The 19,099-nt window shown below is 44.7% G+C and overlaps 1 long non-coding RNA gene across 1 annotated transcript in view; it reads right to left on the bottom strand.

The window, feature by feature from the left end:
* LOC109255015 (uncharacterized) overlaps positions 1-3,621 on the bottom strand; it is a 30,364-nt gene extending 26,743 nt beyond the window's left edge. Inside the window, exon 1 of the long non-coding RNA XR_008417151.1 lies at positions 1,583-3,621. This is a non-coding gene — a long non-coding RNA (uncharacterized LOC109255015). The remainder of the gene's footprint in view (positions 1-1,582) is intronic.
* Positions 3,622-19,099: the final 15,478 nt, after the last annotated feature.

Below are 19,099 nucleotides of genomic sequence, written 5' to 3'. Positions count from 1 at the left end.
CGCAGTGCCAACCCCCACCCATGCCCAGGAGGCTCACATACAGCACGCGTTTATGCGTACATGTACATGCGCACACACACACACACACACATACACACGGCCCCATGAGTGCCAGGCAGCGGTGGCAGACACACAGCAATGCACAGTGACGGGTATACCCGAGGAGGCAGCCAGATTCGGCACCTGATCCAGCACCCGTTTGGGATTGGGTGGGTAGGCGGGCGGGCAGGCGGGCGGAGGGGTGATGGAGGCAGGCGATGGCCCTAGGTTGGCAGCCGATAGAGCTGGGAGAATGGAGGGAACAGATGCTCTTTGCCCAGCCTCTCTCCCTCTCTCTCGGAGATCAGTGCCAAGCTGGGGGGATGGGGTGAGGGGAGGATGGGGGAAGGGTGGCATTTGGAAAGCTGGCAGGGGGGGAGCTGGGTCCGCCCAGGCTGGGCAGTGCCGGCACTGGCTGCCGCCTCTCCACTCTGCCATCTGTCTCGCTTCTCTCCCCACCCCCTTTCTCTTTCTCTCTCCCTCCTTCATCCACAGCAAACCGAAAAGAAGAAAACAGGGTCCTCATTCCGCCCACCCCCAACCTCTGCCAGACCCCCTCTCCTCCCCACAACTCACCATACCATACCACCACCAAGCCATCTGTGCTCTCTCCTCCTGGCTCAGCCACCTTCTTTCACTCGCCTTCGCCCTCATACCAAAACGGGTGCAATGTTTTAAAAATATATATACATGTATATTTTAAAAAGCAACTTAAAAAAATTTTTTTCTTTGGGAATGTCCTGTCCTTCTGAGTCTGGGTCCTCGGTGCCAATATTTATGGCAAGCAGAGGGAGGGGACCCTGTCCTCAGCTGGTGCCCATGAATCCCATGCCAGGGAGGAGGGGTGGCTGGGGTGGGGTGGGGGTGGGGTGGGGTATCGGGAGAGCTCTCTTCTCTCTGCGCCTGTGGTGGTTTCTTTTTTTTTCTCCTCTTCCACTTCCGGAGCAGATTCAAATAGATCTAGAGCCTTCCCCACCCCCAGTTCCCAGGGCCCCTGTGCCCTTCTCTCCCTGCTTTTGATTTTATTCCTCGATCACCCTTTCCTTTTTTTGGTGTGTGTGTGTGTGTGTATGTGTGTGTGTACGTACGTGTGCGTGCGTGTGTTTGCATCCATGGCGGTGGGCACTGTGCCAGCCACCACACAGCCATCTGCGATGCCTTCTGCAGCCTCCGCTTTCTCCTTGCCACCTCCAGCCCCCAGCTCCCCGGCACCCCAGCTCTCCACCCCCCATCATTAATTAGCTACTGAATTAATTAAATCGTGAATGCTAATTAACATTCCTACAGGGCACGCTGCCAGGCTGGGAGGGCAGCGGGGGTGTGAAGAGGGGATTGGGAGATTGGGATGGGGGAAGAGGAAGGAGAGCCAGTCTGCTTAGAAGAGCAGGGGGAAGATGAAAAGAACCCAAAAGAAGGATGAAGGAGAAAGAGGGCAGAGTGATGAGATATGAACACGGAAAATGGGGTGTAAAAACGGAGTCCAAAGGAGAGCAACCCACCTTTCCTGCCCAAATAAGACAGAGCCAATTCTCACCAAGCTTACCTTTCCATCCCAGGACGTATATATTCCTAAGGTGAAGGACTCCAGCAGCTTTCTTCCTGTCTCTTATAGAAAATTAACCCCAAACCAGAGAATCAACAGCTACTACCTGTCAATCCAGCCACAGTGATCCTCAGACCAAGCCACCAAGAGGAAGCTCTGGGCTCAGAGGAGCCCATGTTGACTTGTCTGTCTCTACCTCTCAGATATTGAGGTAAAGGGGGCAATCTGTGAGCATCTGCTGCAGGGAGGCATGGGGGATTGACATGGGGAACTGTGAGGGGTGTCAATTCAATGGGAATTCAATAGCAATTAGCAAAAATCATTGGCACTGCCTGCAAGGCTGCGCTAGGGAGACTGTGACAAAAGACTGACTGCCTTTGGGATTCCAGAGGAGGAAGAGTGGAAACACTCCTTCCCATCTTGAAGGTCAAGAATTTGGGGAAAAAGTGAGTAAGGACCATCTAACTTGGAGTTGTTGCTGTTTTTAAGGGTTGCTCCTTAGAAAAGTGGATCCCACGATCAAATTTGTTTGGGAAATTCCGTTTATTCCCCCTTTAAGAGATTCAAAATGCATATTGGTTTGTTGATGCTCTGAGAAGTCCTGAGAAAAAAGAAAATGTTAGATGTGTTTAACCCAGATACTCAAATTCATTGGGCCATGGAACCCTCATTTTATATTTTCTAATTTAATTAATTCTATTCACACAGAAGCAGTGCTCCACTTTGGGGAAAGCTCTATCAAGTAATTAGGCATGGCTCTGGCCTGGAAGCTGGCAGACAGACTAGCTGGTCCCAGGTCAGCTGAATCCCAACAGTCCACAAAGAAAGGAAGAGCACCTAGGCTCTGGTCTTCTGAATGTGATACACCAGCTCATGATGGAGAAGCCATAACAATCTTTAACATCATAGACTTATACTTTCAGAGCTGGAAAGAGACCTTAGCAACCATTCCTTAATTTTACAACAGAAGCAACTGAGACTCAGAAAGGTGAAGTGATTTGCTTAAGATCACAGAGCCACTAGATGACAGCACTGACATTAGGACCAGAATTTCCTGACCTTTAGAATAGGAGAGGACTTAAAACTCTAGGACCAGCCCGACATAGGATTTATCAGTTACATATGCTCTTAAAGAGCTGCACCCAGACTCCTTCTCTCTGTTGACTAAGGCCCAGGCCTAGTCTTCTTCCCCCATTGCCCCCTCTCTTCACCCCCACCTTTGGAACCCTGCAGCATTTCCCTGCCTCTGGAGAGTCTAACCTATCTTTCTGTGGAAGTGGGGAGGGGGGCAGGAGTTTGTGTTTTACAAAAGCTCCCAAGTGCTCCTGATACCCTGGATTCAGAACTTGTCTTCTAGGGTGCCCTGTCCCTGCTCCCCCCTGCCCCCATATACTATTGCTTTCAACCCAAAGATTCTACTCTCTCATGACCTTAACCTTATTCTGGTCAAGAAACCCCAAATGCCTCCTGGGACATTTCCTACTGTATTCTTAGCAACGTTCCCTTTGCCTCTCCTTCTCACTTTGGCATATGGCGTCCCTGAGGTCACTTAACTTCTCCATCAGAGTCTTTGAGAGGGCAGGCTGTCTTCAAGTTGCAGGGACACATGACTCACTAGTGAGGAGACCCTGGAGCCAGCTTCAGAGACCTTCCAGGACCCACAGCCTCCTTGAGCTTCTGAACATCCACCCTCCTGCTACAGTGTGAGCCCCTCTTTTCTTGCAAGGCCCTTCAGGGAACTGGAAACAATGGAGAAAGGTGGAGTCCAGCTTATTTCAAATGTCGAAGAACATTACTGAATTGCTTTTGCTTTCTGGGTCCTATATGTGAAATCCATCCCACTTCACACCCACCCCGGCCCCAACAACTTCACAAGACTGATGACTCTCTTCACAAGATACTCACCACCCCCATTTTAAAGAGAGAATAGCTGTGAAATACAAGTTTGATTTGCCAAAAAAGATTTACATCCAAATATCTGAGAATGGGGCACCTGGGTGGCACATGCACTCTCTCTCTCTCTCTCTCTCAAAATAAATGAATAAACATTAAAAAAAAAAAAAAAATCCAGGAATGATGAGGTCCTTCCTTTGGAGCTCTAAAAGTCTATGAACGCGCCTGCTAACCTCATCTCCTCCTTTCTTCCCATGTTTCTGACAGGATAACCCTTTGGCCCTGGGCTGACAGAGCCACTTGAGTGTGACCCACTGTCCACTTGCTAGCTACACCTCCAGCTGAGGGACCATCTAATAAAGGGAGGACAAAGCAGAGTCAATTACCCAACTAGACAGCCAGAGGTAAACTTAGATGTTCTCATAGGACACATTTTTAAAGAAAGCATTTTGGGGCTGCTTTTATTGGGTGCCATCTTTGTTAAATTACCCCCTCTCAGTGGTCAGTGACAGAGGCCAAAGTCTAGCTTTCCAGGGTCAAGGATTTCAACCCGGTTCACTTTCCCTTCTGGAGCCTGTTTTACCTCTCTAACACCCAGGCACCAAGCCACTGTCAGTAGCAGAAGCTCTCCAGAGCTGCGATATAAATGATGATTATTCTATTATCAAATAACATTGCCAAGCCCGGCCGGCTCCCTACAATGGTAGTGGCAGAGGCGAGCTACAAAATTCAATATTGATAAACTGTATATTGTCTTCTAGAACCATCACTCTGCTTGACAGCTACTCTCTTAAGCTTCCCACCATTAGTGGCAAAGAAGAGGGAGATATGGTTAGTGATGGCCCTGGGGGGCAGGGAAACTAGGCAGAGGGAAAAACAAAGGGGCCCAGAAACTTTGGGGTAGATGAAGTCCTCAGAGCCTACCCCTTCTACAGCCCCCAACATGAACCAGCCTACTTTGACTCCTCATGCTCTGTCCTGACTTGTTCTTCTGGAGGGTTAGTCTTAAACAAAGCTGTCTAGAAAAGTCTAACAATGGCGAACAGGAAAGGGGCCTATACTCTAGTCCCATCTCTGCCAGGCTTTCAATGGCACTTAACTTCCCAGTATTTGCATTAAAGAGAAGGGAATGTACCTAAACTTCAGTCCAGCATTAACCTTCTCTAATTCAACTGTTTAGCACAACTTCTAAGAGAGCAAGCACATTTCTGGGACACCTAGGTGGCTCAGTCGGTTAAGCGGCCACTTTGGCTCAGGTCATGATTTTGCAGTCCATTAGTTCGTGCCCTGCGTCAGGCTCTGTGCTGACAGCTCAGAGCCTGGGGCCTGCTTTGGATTCTGTGTACCCCCTCTCTCTGCCCCTCCCGGACTCATGCTCTGTCTTGCTCTGTCTCTCAAAAATAAATAAATGTTAAAAAAAAAAAAATTTAAAAGAGCACATTTCTTTTAGGGCCTGACACTCAAACGCAAACAGGGTCATAGGACTAAGTTTTCTAGGAAAATGGTTTAAGACTTTGAGCCCTAGACTTAAGGCTGTACCAGATCTGCTCTCCACACCAGGGCCTTTGTACTATCTGTTCTCTGTGCTGGTGTGCATTTCCCTAGACAGGTGCTCTTTGCCCAGGAGGCCTACCTGATCACCCTATTTAGTACAGACACTTCCCCCACCCAGCCCCTTGACCCTGCTCTACTCTTTATTTTCTTCTCTTGCATCTATTACCTTCTAACATATAATTGACTTTATTACGTATATTGTTTATTTTCTATTTCTTACTTCTGGTATGTAAACTCCACAAGGGTCAGGATATTTGCTTTATTCGTGAATGTATCCCAAGCACCAATAACAGCGCCTGACGCATAGAAGGTGCTCAATAAATATTTGTTGAAAAAATGAAGCTAAGGTTAGAATGGTGTATGTTTTGATCAGACCTATCCGACTAACCTCACATTTGGGGATGGGAGCAGGGAGAGATGGGTTGCCATTTCAGTGCTCTCTACCTTCTAGCAGGATGGCTGGTGGATGCCCCCATATCCTCCTCCATTCTCATCATAGCCTTAAAGAACATGCCACTCAGGAAAACCTGATATTTAAGTGAGATGCTGAACCCAAGCACCTTCCTGACTTGCACTCAGTCAGGTCACCTCTGGTCCATACTTCAGGACCCCATTCCAGGCCATCCCAGACTAAAAGTCCAACTTCTAACACCATGATACTCCAACTTGGGTAAACATAAGAATCACCTGATAAGCTTGTAACACTTACTACTAGACTACCTTCCAGAGACTGATTCAATAAACCAGGGAAGCATTTTTAACAACTTTCCCCAACCCTCAAGATGACTATCATGACAGGTGTTATTTGGGCCACACTGTGAGGAACTTCGGTGCAGACAGAGAGCGAGGGGACTTATTAAGTGAGCCTTAATGCTGTCTCTGCTCTGATTCTACCTAACTCCAGGATATGGCTCTGCCTAGGATTAGGACCAAAAGAAATGGATCTGTAAGGTTTGCCAATTTCTTTCCATAGAACTACAAAAATTTAAAACAGCACTTAGAGAAATATGGAAAAAACCGAGGAAGTAGAGGATGGCAGCAGCGTGGAGCTAAGGTGAAGCCATGTCCCAGAATGTCCTAACTCTGAACCTTCTATTTTTGATAGCTTCTTCAGAAATTAGGTGCTAAGTTTAAATATCTCCTCTTAGCAAGTAAACAGATGAAAATGAGCATGTCTAGAATGATGGAAGTATCTCCCTCTATTTTATGTGGGGAAATCTAGCACGAACCAGGCGAGTGGCCGGGGACTCAACTCAGCTGGAGTGCTTCCAAGTGCTGGACTATTGCCCAAGACAGGCTCTCATGATCAGAACTGAAGAGGACTCAATATTCCGCCACCAAGGGCATTACTTCTTAGGGCAACTCTGTCCAGGAACAGTGACTGTCAAGCAGATGTTCCCAAAGGGGTGACATCATCACCATCAATCAAACCTCAGCACAGAGGTTCTTGGATCGTCTAAGATAGAACTTGGGACAATGGAAACAAGTCAGCAGCAAGAAGGGATAGCATGGTTGTCCCAGGGTCCTAGGAACAAGATGAAGGCTCTGGGATGCTATGTGTAAAAGCATCTAGGTGGAGGAGGCAAAATGGGATGGGGAATACCCATTAGGTCTTCTTTCACCTCTGTTCTTTCTCTTTCTTCTTTGGATCTTCCACTCTTTGGAAACTTGCTGGAGGCAAGCATTATTCCTGCCCATTCCATAGATAGGGAAGACTGAGTTATTCAGTCATAATTTAATCCCACCACTAAGGACTGAAAAGGAGCTGAGTCAGAACTGAGCCAGCTGCTGGAGTCCTTTCCAATCAGGCAGCCTGGGCTCCAGAGCCCATTCTCCTAACTGCCTTGCTCACCTACTGATTCTGGACTAGAAATGGGGTGGGAGTTGCCCTAAATGACAGATTCAAGACTAGGTCTAAGTCTCTTGAATCTCAGGACAGTGCTGGGACTCGGAATCAAGAGCAGAAAAGTCACTGGGGTTACACATACCCTCAGAGAAACTTTAAGTCTCCCTAGCTAAGTTCATTCCCTGATATCCTATTCTAGAAGTTTTGAGTCTGGGATACTTCTAGTCCAGTGGGTCTCACATTTGCTATTTCACTATCATTTAGCTAATGAACACAAGGAACTATGAGCAGACTGCTGTTACACAGCATAAAGGAGAAGGCAAAGATATGCAGAAGGCAGAGCAGAAAGCACCTTCACGTACATATACCACATCTGCAGATGCAAATGTTACCCTGAAGGCTATTGACAGCAATGGAAGGATTTAAGCAGGAGATGAGGGTAAGATATGTGCTTCAGAGAGATTACTGTGGAGGGTCACTGGAGGCCAGATTCAAATGGAGACGAAACCAGAGGCAGGGATAACAGGAGGCTGTAGCTAGTTGAGGTCAGAGATGACTAGAAACTGAACAGAAACAGTGGTAATAGGAGAGTTAATATCGGCTTTCCTTACCTGGTGGTATATAGGGGTGAGTGAAGAAAAAAAATCCCGAGAAAGATGCTCAGGTCCCATGCTTGGCAATCAAGAAGAGAGTGGAAATAGTTACTAGGGAGAGTGAATAAAAGTAGATTTGATGAGGAAAAAATGGAGGTGACTTTACAAATTAAGCTAAAAGTACAAGTCTGAAGCTAGAAGTCTAGCTAAAGTTTGTTTAGATCATCCAGGTGGACACACCCATCAAGTAGATTTTTTTTTAAGATTTATTTTTAATTAATCTCCACACTCAATGTGGGGCTTGAACTCACAACCCCAAGACCAAGAGTTGTGGGCTCTACCAGAACTGAGGCAGCCAGGTGCTCCATCAAGCATATTTTGAATAGAGGAGCTGGAAGCTCAAGGGAGAAATCTGAGCCGAAGATAGAGATGCAGGAATTAACAGGCAATTGGTGGAGTTGAAACCTTGGGAATGAATGCTATCACCCAGGGAGAAAATGCTCCTGAGTGAGAAGTAAAGAAGAGGCAGACTCGTAAGATATCTTAACATATAAGAGGTGGAAGAGGTGCCTGTGCCAAAAGAGACCAAGAAGGAACAGAGTGATACAAAGACACATGGGAGAGTGTGTCATAGAAGCCAAGAGAGAAGAGTTTCAAGAAGAAGAGGTCGACAGGTCAAATGTTGAGACCCGCTGTGTTTGGACAAAGCTAAGATCTTGGGACCACTCTAATCTATGCCTTGCAGGCTGCTGACACAGAAAACACTGCTTAGGACTGCTGTGTTTCATGATCCCCCTTTTAATGCCACTGAATAACAAAAACAATTTACTTATTCACCTTAAAGTTCAGTAGAGAATCATGCTAGGACAAGCAGAACTGAACCAAGGAGGAGCCAGGGTGGGGTTACCTGGAAGTCTCTTGAGGGCAAAGACCCACATCTAAGGTAGGAGCCCACACAGTAGACCCAGAACCCTGAAAACATTACCGACCCTCTGAAGACAAATCCCTGAGCCTCATTCCCTCATCTATAAAATGGTCGTAAAATGGTTCCAATGGTTGTGAAGGCTAAATGAGCTGATTTTCCTGATGAAAACATCTTCCACTGTAGCTGGCTCTTAGGAGTCACCTAATAAATGCTAACAGTAATTTCCTTCCTTCCTTTATAGGCTTTCAAGACTTAAAGCTGCAATCTTACACGATTCTTAAAACCTAGAGCTTTAAGGAAGTATAGTGCCTGACCAAAGATCACCCAGAAAATTAGCTGCAAAGCCGAGACTGGAACCTAGGGCTGCTAAGGCTTAGTCCAGGGTTTTGTCATCCACAGCACACAAATGCCCAGAATCCTTTTATAAGTAAATAATCCCTCTTTCATTAATCATTACATCTTGCATAAACCTGAAGCTTTAATACAGTAGCCTTGTTCCTAACTGGACAAGCCTATAGGAAAATTCACTCCAAGGAAGCTGAGTCCCCAGGATCCTCTTGGCCACCACCAGTATGACAGAACCCAGGACCAAGTGTAAAAGCAAAAGAACCCAAGAGCCCTATTTCTCAGATCTCTTTTTCCAAACATTACCTACTACTAGCTTTACTCTTGACCTAGAAGCTGAAACCAGCTAAGCAAGCTTCCAAGACCCATTTATTTGGCAGAATCCCTCCTCAGCCAGAAGACAGAGCTGATGGCTCAAATGTCTAGGGCCAACTTTAATCACTACATCACATCTCTTTCCTCTGCTTCTGAAATGCCCCCTCAGGCAATGTCCAGCAGGCAAGCCATCTCTGTATACATGATTCGTTACATTGATATATAATATATATATATGAAGTATGTGCCTTATTTCTCTCCCTAGTGTTATTCTTATTTTTCTCCCAGTGTTAATTTGTGGTGACATTAGGGAGAAAAATAAGGCAGGAAAGGGAGCTGGGGTGTGTACAGAAGGAGGAGCAAGGGGCAATTTTAAACACAGAGAAGGTGACATTTGAGCAAAGATCTCTTTCTCTGAAACAAAGATATGATCAGCTCAAAACATAATCTGCAAGTCATTTAGCATTTCTAGACCTCATTACTTCATCTATAGAGCAGGGATACTTTAGAGGGTGAATGCTTCTGAGTAGGGTACCTTTGTGGATAGGAACACATTATCCTTTAAGCTCTGCTTTGGAAATTTTCTATTCCATATGCCCCCCCTTATCCATAGGGGATATATTGGCATGACTCCCGGTGGATGCCTGAAGCTACAGACAGTACCAAACCCTACACATACCATGTTTTTTCCTATACATACACACCTATGACAAAGTTTATCAATTAGGCACAGTAAGAGATGAACAATAATAACTGATAATAATATAGAACAATTATAACAACAGACTATACTCAAAGTTACATGAATGTGGTCTCTCTTACCTTTCTTCTTCTTGCCATGATGTGAGATGATAAGATGCCTATTGATGAGATGAAACAGTGAGGTGAATGACACAGACCTTGTGATGCGGCACTAGGCCAGTACTGACCTGATGGTACATCAAAAGAAGGATCATCTTGCTTCTGGACTGCAGGTGACTGCGTGTAACTGAAACCTCAGAAAATGAAACTGTGGATAAAGGGGTACTACTATATTAATGTAGGGTAGATGTAATTCCCTTTACGCAGCAACTGCAAGGCCAACTCCCCCAGATTCACCCAGCTGGCAACGGCAGAAGTGGGAGTGGAAGCCAGGCCTTCTGACTCATGGTTCAAGATACTCACCTCTACCCCAAAGTGGCCTAGACTGAAGTCATAGGCATGTCACATCTCATGATGGGGCAAAGGTTTCCTAATGGCATGGCCAGACTAATGATGGCATCTGCATTTAGTTCACCATTTCCCTCCAAGGATCCTAAAGCACTACAGACACATATAAGAGCTGAGGGAGTTTCTGTTCTCAAATGATGCAACGCACTTCACCAAGACCCTCAGAAGCGGATTTCCTTTCAATGACAAATCTTAGTCAACTACTATTTACCAAGGGCTTTGCTAAGTATCTAGCTCCAAGCAAGGAGCTATAGAATACCTATTTAAAAAAAGTAATTACAGGTAACTTGGTTCCTGCCATTAAGTTGTTTTAATAGTAATTACTGAATTGCTTATCCTTCCTCCTCTTTAGGCCATGCAGCCTTTGCCCCGAACCTTGACTATGGGCTTTTGGGATCAGTAAAGGAGTCTATACGCCTGATTCCCATACCCTCCTTGCACATGGTAGGTGCTCAGTAAAGTTATAATTGTTCTAGCTCTAGGTAAGAAAACTGAAGACTTCAACCTACATCATATTATTCCCCAGAGTTCTTGCCACTATGTCACACCAGAACTGGGTGAAAGCATGTGAAGATCGTCCCCACCCCTGGATGTGACTCAACAATGCTATCAAGGCTTCTGCTCCACCAAAAAAAATTCCTCTTAGACACAGGTTATGCTTGTTCCAACATAAACTCCCTTGAAGAGTTCTGCCTCCACCACAGTATCCGCTTTCCACATGATTCTGATTCTACAGACAACTAAAGGGCAGGCCCCCCCACTGCTACTATGCCCCCCACTGCTACCATGCAGGTCTGGACTGAGGCTCTGCAATCTCCCCAACATGTCTAATGGATCTGCCCAGCTGACCTTACATAGGATCCTACACAAATGGTCTGCTCCAGAGCACACCCAATATCATAATGACTATTTGAATATGTCCGACTCCCTTCCAAACTGAATTCTTCCATAAGCCAGAGTTTGTGTCTTATGCCAGCACCTAGCACAGTGCCTACTAGAAAAAGCAGAGGTCAGAGAAAGTCAGTGTGTGCATAGCAAATGCTACCTGTTATAGGTACCACGCTGCCCAAACTGCCCATGCCCGGAGTCACGTAGAGCCTTCTGCACAGAGATATGCTTCTCTTACCTATGTTCAGGCATTATGTCACCTGAGAAGGATACAATGAGAAATCAAACTAGTTAGCAAAGATCAGCTGGTTTCATTTATTTACTGTCTCCTAACAGAAATAAAGCCTTCTGGGAATGGGAGTAGGAAAATATAAAATACTATTGAGAAAGGCAGGTAAAGGTCCAGGGCACAGGGTGTCAAGGTGAAGAGGGATCTGGCAGCCATCCTGGTCAGCACAGGATACAGCAGTCCCTGACAGAGACTCAGGAAGGAGAGTGGGTTAAGTGCTGCCAAGTCTATCCATCCAGGGCAATCTCTGCACAGAATTCAGCAACAGGAGAGCCAAGGATTCCCACACACTTGCATTTTTTTGCTGACGCCAGACTCTCGACCTTGGACCTTCCAGTTTCACCTCCTCCTCCCTTCTTCCCTCTGCAGATTACAGAAACATCCCAAAGGCCAACCAGCCATTTTCCTCTCAGCAGCTCCCAGTTAGGAGGAAACAGAGCTGGCCAATAGGATCCTGGCTCAAATCAGCCTCGTCCACTCACAAGTCTTGGCCAACCAGAGCCTGAGGGCACAGTAGGAAATAAGGGGGGAGGGAGTGGAGGAGCTCAAAATACATTTCTCACTGCTTACAGCCAGAGCTTGATCCAGGATCAACCGGTTTTCCATCAGCTTGGTAAGACATTTTGATAAGCAGGTCAGTTAAGTTTCTCCAACAGAATACGTCCTCCTATCCTGCACCTCTGTAGAGTCCCTGCCCCGATTATCTCTCTACAAATGAAGAAGGACAAAGAAGAAGGGGGGAGCAGCATGCTTTTTCGTTTAATAAAGAATGAACAAAGACTGCATTGTGGGGTGTTAAAAAGGAAACTGGGCCGAAAGTCTAAAAGTCTACATCCAGGGCCTGGCTCTGCTACTCAGAAGTTCTGTGACTTTGGGCTGTCCATCTCACTTCCCGGAGCCCATTTCCTCATGAAAATGAGCCGTATGATAGCCACATGCACTAAGTACCTTCCACATCCAAGGTACTACAAGGAGGGCTTTATATTTGTTTCTATTCCTCATAAAAATCCTACGAAGTAGCTCTTTTCTTTATTTTGCAAACAAAGTAACTGAGGAAGTGGTTGAATTTCAAGGTCAGTTTTTTTCAGATCCCAAAACCCACTAAAAACATATGCCATTATTAAACAACCTCCAAACTCCCTTTCAGCATTAGAGCCCTGAAATTTCTTAGATGATCCCTTCCGTCACTGTCAGGTTCTTTCCTTCATCAGTTGACAGCGTCAAGATCTGGAAGCTAAACTGCCCAACTGGCACTTTCTGTAGCCACGGAGGCAAACACTCCAAATTATCCAAGGATCCTAGACCCTCAGGGCTGGAAGAGACCTCTTAGCCTTCCACATATTTGCCCTTCCATTACTCACACAGGAGAAGAATCAAGGAAGGTCTTAAGGAATAGAAAGAACGCTTCTTACATTTGCCCATCTCCTTTATTTTTCCTCTAAGAACTATTAAGGCAACTGAACTTATATGCAGCAACGTTTATTTCTTCCCATTTAATTTTAGTATTGTTTGTTTTTCTTCGTTGTTTATTCCTGTTTGTGATCCAAAAGTCAGTAAGGCTTGAAGCTGCCTGTGCTCCTTCTCATTAGGGCAGGCCCTTTCACTCTAGGCACTAGACAACACTGCCTTATAATCAAGAGGCCTCCTGATGAACTGATAATGATCCCACCCTTTAGTGCTTCCACTCAAGATACCTGGACTCACACATTCTAAAAAGATTACAAACAGGAAGAATAATAATAGCTATAAAACAAAGAAAGTGTTAAAACAGAGCATAAACAATGTGTTAAAACAAAGTGTTATGTAATTCTTTGACTTGCTTCTTCTTGTGCCAATAGGTAATTGAAAGAAGCATTCTGGCTGTGAGCAGGGTTATGCCTAAACCATCCCAGGCATATTAACAACTGCAAAAGGGAGATGCAGACAGGCATGAGGACATTCCAGAAGAGACACAGATTTAGACAATTAGATTCTTAAAAAAAAAAGTCTATGTGTCTCAGAGAACAGGCCCAGTACAGAGGTCAGAAATAATAGGCGAAAAGTTACCCTAGAGTTTAATCAAAAGAGATCTGTCAATATTTGGCTTGTTCTGCAAGAGACCATCCAGAAGAAGCAATTAACATAAAGCAAATTCAGGGGAAGAGCTGCAGTGTGTCCGGTACTGGCAAGGGAAATACCACTCTCATACACTGCTGGTAGAAGCAGAAACTCGTTTAGCCTTTCTGGAGGGCAACTTCAGTCTCCATTAACATTTAAAACTTCTAGCCAGCATTTCTACTTCTAGGCAGCTATGAGAAAAATAACTTCATATTCTTCACAATAGCAGTGTTTATGATAATTCCCATCATTAGCAAAATGGCTACATAAACTATAGACATTATATAGCAATTAAAAAAGTGAGAAAGATGTTCAAAGACCTGGAAAGATTTTCAAGATATATTGAATAAAAAAGCATCTTACAAAACCCTATGTATAATGTACTCCCATTTATGAAAAAATAACTACAAAACTCAAAACAACATACATTTTTTGTACATACATAAATGCATGGAAAAAGGCCCAGATACACATGAATGTGGTAACAGAGGTTACAAGAATTGGGAGAGTGAGGATCAAGGGAGTTCCCCTCATCTGTACTTCCTGAATTTTTTGTTTTAGAAATGTATTTATGTGTAGTGAATGACAAAAAAAAAAAAAAAAAAAGAAAGAAAAGAAAAAGCACCTAAAAACAAAATACAAATACCACCTTTATATTTGAAACAAAAGATATTCAAGATATGTTTTAGTGAAAAAAGCAAGTTACCAAATACCAGGCAGAGTATAATCTCATGACGGGGTGGGGGTAGGGTGGAAGTGAAAGAACACCAGAGGTAAAGGCCTCAGTCCAAATCTTCATTCTGCCACTTAATGGTCTCTTGATCATGGGCTCACTACTTAATCTTTCCAAAGCCTTGGTTTAAGAAATAGCTAGCTCATGGGGTGCTATAAGGTTTAAGTGAGAATGTTTAAAGTACTTTCTAAAAGCCTGGCACAGACAAGCACTCCATAAACGGTAGCCATTATTTGTATTAATAATAATAAATTCAGTATCAAAAATTGGATCCCTGAGATCATTTCAAAGAGAATCTTTATGACACTTGATTATGATTTAGCCTTAACATTAATCATTATTATTTTTTAAATTACTAATTCTCTGAGTTTCAGTCATTAAATTTTAGAGCTGGAAAGGATCCCAAGAGTTCATCTGACTTGGTGGTTCCCATATAAGGCTGCACAGCAGAATTAGCTAGAAAGCTATTAGCGAGTAGGGGGCAGGGGAGGGGAAATAAATGAGGACACACATTCCAAGGCTCCTCCTCAGATGAGATTAGAATTTCTGGGAGGTGGGACTGAATGAGTTCTATTTTTTACAAACCTTCCATATCTATACATATACATATACATGCACAGAATACCTCTGGGAGGGAAATGAGGGAGAAAGGTGGGAGAAAATTGCACTATGTTCCCTTATGTAGGGTCTGAATTTTTTACCTAATCAAAAATAAATCACTGTTAAAAATTAAATAATAATAAGCTTCCCTAGGTGAATCAAATGCAGTCAACCCACAAACCAGAATGGATGTCTTTATTCTTTGCCCCAGAAATTCCACTTCAGAAAGTTGTAAGATTTACATATAAAGATGTGGATGTCCATCATAGAAGGAAAAAACAATAACAAACCTGGAAACACCCTAAATGTACAACAATAAGAAATGGTTTTACAAATTATGGCATATCCATGATAGAATATTACATGTTCGTGAAGTATATTTTCACCTGTTTTTTTAATAGCGTAGGAGAATATGACACAACATTAAGAGGACAAAATAGGATGTAAATGTGTACAAATGGCCTAATCATAATTTGGGGAGTGGGAAGATGATGGGAGACGTCTACAAAAAAGTAAAAGGAAACACAGTACACAGAAAAACAAGCCTATTGCCCTCCTCCCCCGCATCCCTGTGCCCCCTCAAAAAAACCAAGCCTGTGCCCTGTTCTCCACACTCCACTGCCTCTCCTCAGGCCGGCCCCTCTTTAGGAACTGGCTTCAAATCCCATTGAGGAGCATAAGCACTTTTACCCTGTCAAGTCACTTACCTTACTTGTCACATAATTATCTTACTCACCGTCACAATTTTTGTAACTTTAAAAAATAAGAGGTCCCTTCAGAGGAAAATATTTGCCACAATTAGGAATGTCACACACTCTAAAGCAACTCTTAAACCTCCATACATGGCTGTATGTTAACACATAAGGCTTCAGGGTAGTGCTATGTGTACTCCACCTACAGACCTGGTTTCTCAAGGAGCTATCATCTCTGTGGACAGATAAGACACAGATATAAGAAGGAATAAGTAACCACATAAGAGGACACAAAAGCAGCACAGGTACCAGGTGCTATAGGAGCACACACATATTTACACATATACACAGAGTGAGTTACTGCACTTTACTGTAATACATCTTTTTTCCCTGAACCAAAATATAAATTCCTTAGATGTAATAGCTTTATCTAAACCTAATGCCTAGTGTGTCTGGCAGACAGTAGGTGCTTAATAAATGTCTTTTAAATTAATGATACTCTATGCCCTGCACAGCTCGTATGCAAATATTTTTGAATGAATCAATTACTGCAGTATACTGGTGAGGAATGCCATCTAACTGAACCACGGTTAGGGGTGTAGACAACACAGCACTTGCTCCTGACATATTTCAGACTCAAAATGGTTGGGAAATATTCTTCTAACCTGCTGGACTCCTCCCAGACTTCAGTTCTTGGTAGGGGGCTAAACAGGGGGTGAGTTTAGATCTGTACTGAATATAGTTTTCTTTACTCTTCAGAGGTCAAAAGCAATGACAAGCAAGCTGTCCCTATTTTTTTTCAGGTTGGGCCACAGTAGTGACCTTAACGAAATCCCTGGTGCCAGACACACCCTTATCAATCCACACCAACCTTCCTTTTCTGCCCTCTATGTAACTCTAGCCATTCTCCTCTCTACCCCTTGGTCAAGGACAGAAGCCATGCTAGCCATAAGGCACTCATCTTTCTGAAGTACTCGCTAAGAATTACTGCTCTAAACCTCCCAGCAAAGCAATTTCTGATTTGAAGAGAAGGCTCACCCCTAAAAAGCTAAACAGACCACAGAGAGCAAACTCAAAGTTCACCTGGAATGCAATAAGGAAAGGGAACTGAGAATGAATCCCGAATTTTCCCATCCTGGATTTTCTTGTTTCTCCAGAACAGATACACACTTAGGGATTAACATCTATGTATCTAGAAAAAACCTTCGAAGTTCATCATCTCCTCTGGCTTTGGGCAAACTTTAACCATTCTAGACAGATCACTTATCTCCCAAAGAGTTTCTTCTGCAGAGTATGCCACTGCGTTGCAAGGAGGAAGTTCTCTTTTGTTTCTTTAAAAAAAAAAAAAAATTTTTTTTTAATGTTTATTTATTCTTGAGAGACAGACAGAGACAGAGTGTGAGTGGGGGAGGGTCAGAGAGAGAGGGAGACACAGAATCTGAAGCAGGCTCCAGGCTCTGAGCTGTCAGCACAGAGCCTGACGTGGGGCTCGAACTCCCAAACTGTGAGATCGTGACCTGAGCTGACGTCGGACACTTAACTGACTGAGCCACCCAGGTGCCCCTGGAAGTTCTCCTTCGTTTGTAATCTAAAGTATTCCTATTAAAATTGAGATTTATTTCTCTGGAAGACATTCAAGGCAGCAAATCAGCATCCTTTGTATCATTATTTCTCAGGTTATTTATGCACGCTGTTTGAGACCCTCAGTTCTACCTTCTAACCTTCAGAGACTTCAAGACACTTTCATTTCCCCCATGTTAATTATTCTAATTATTTTCCTTTTTAATAGGTTCCACTCTCCATGATTTCTTTTCTCTGTCTCTTCCTATCTCTCTCAGGTTTCTTTGCACTCATAGATTCTTTCCTCATCTACCCTTTACCCCTTTCCCCCTACCTCCCACCCACAAATCTCTTATCCTAGATGGGTACAAGTCTTGCTTTACCACCCCCTGCTTTTCTGACCTGGCATTCTTCCCTGTAGGAATGTTAATTAGCATGTGGGATTTAATTAATTCAGTAGCTAATTAAAAATGGGAGAGGAAGAGTGGGAGAGGAGGAGGGTGGGAGAGACAGAGCCCGCCTCAGTGCAGAAGGCACCGGAGATGGTTCTGGGTTGGCTGGCACCATGCCACCGCCCTCCAGCCCCCCCTCCCCCCCCCCCCCCCCCGCAGCACGCACAGCGATGGGGGAGGGGCAAGAGTGAGGGGCACAGACTGGCAGAGCCTCTAGACAGACTCATTCAGTCCTGCCGCTGCTTTGTGATGGGGAGAGACAGAAAGAGGGAGAAAACAAGAAAAGAGGGGAGAAACACGGTCAGACCCGTACTCGGGAAGAGCAAAAGAAGAGGGCATCGGATCCAATGACTCCTCTCCTCTTCAACAATGGATGAAGCAAAGAGGAGAGATTGTTCAGAGCCAGCATCTTGGGGTTCCCTGGCCCCTAAGGACCACTGAGGACAAGATGGGAAAAGAGAGCCACTAATTCTCTGGAGAACAAGGGACAGCTTACTCTGACAACCAGGGACCCACTCTGCAGCCCTTCTTCCCATACCAGGCTGTTTCCTCAGCATGTACAGGCAATGAGGAAAATAGATGAAAATGAAAGATGGTGGCGAGGGGGAGGGGGAAGGGTGGAGGTAGTAGGCACAGATGGATGACGGGGAGTAAGTGAACAAGGAGATTTAAAGGAAGAGGAATGAAGAGTGTACATGAGGAGGGAAGGGAGAAGTGGGAGAAGGTAAAGGAGAAGAAATAAATATTGGAGGAGGAAGTGAGGGGCAGAGCCATGCTTTGTTTGTCACGATGGATCAAGAGGGATGGAGTATCTGAGCAGAGGACTTCCACATACTGATTCCGTCCAGCCTAGGCCAGGCAGACAGGGAATGGCATCAAGCCAGGGAGGGGCAGGAGCAGATCCTTCTGAGGATCAACTAAGATGCCGGAGACAGGGAACTCATCCTGCAGGACCTTCCTAAATACTGGATATTGCTGCCAAACCAGGAATTTATCAAAAGCAATGGAGAAAAGCTTCCAAATGAACAGAAAAGGAGGCTAGGATGACAGGAGGCTGCAGAACCCGATTCCAGGAGCTCCAGCGGGGAGATGGGTGAGGAATGGGATTTTTAGCACCACCCAGCTGGCTCTCTAAGGGTGTCATCTGATACTGAGGGAAATACATCCATTAGGGGGTTGATTTGAGGATTTGAGGGATGATAAAGACAGAAAAGGCTGGGCTTCAGAAAGCACCCCGTTGGTGGGAGGCATCTAGGAAACTTTGGAGCTTAAAGCCTTGGAGGGAATAAAGGAGGGCAAGAAGGAAGTCTGCCATCAGTGATAGATTACATAAGGCTTGACTGAAAGAAACAGAAGGAGGGTGTGAAGCCAGATGAAGCTTTTCTGGTGTTAACTGCCATAGAGCTGAATGCAATGGCAGACAGGGGTCATTGTAGCTAAGAGACAGGGTTTTCCTGGCTAGGAATTCTGATTTGATCTCTTTACCACCTAGGGCTTCCTGCAAGAGCTAGCAGTGAGTGAATCAC

The sequence above is a fragment of the Panthera pardus genome, unplaced genomic scaffold (genome assembly GCF_024362965.1).
Source record: "Panthera pardus isolate Hobbes unplaced genomic scaffold, ASM2436296v1 HiC_scaffold_24, whole genome shotgun sequence".
Classification (NCBI taxonomy): domain Eukaryota; kingdom Metazoa; phylum Chordata; class Mammalia; order Carnivora; family Felidae; genus Panthera; species Panthera pardus.
The sequence above is the reverse complement of the archived record's forward strand: the minus strand, read 5'-3'. Positions and strand labels throughout refer to the sequence as shown.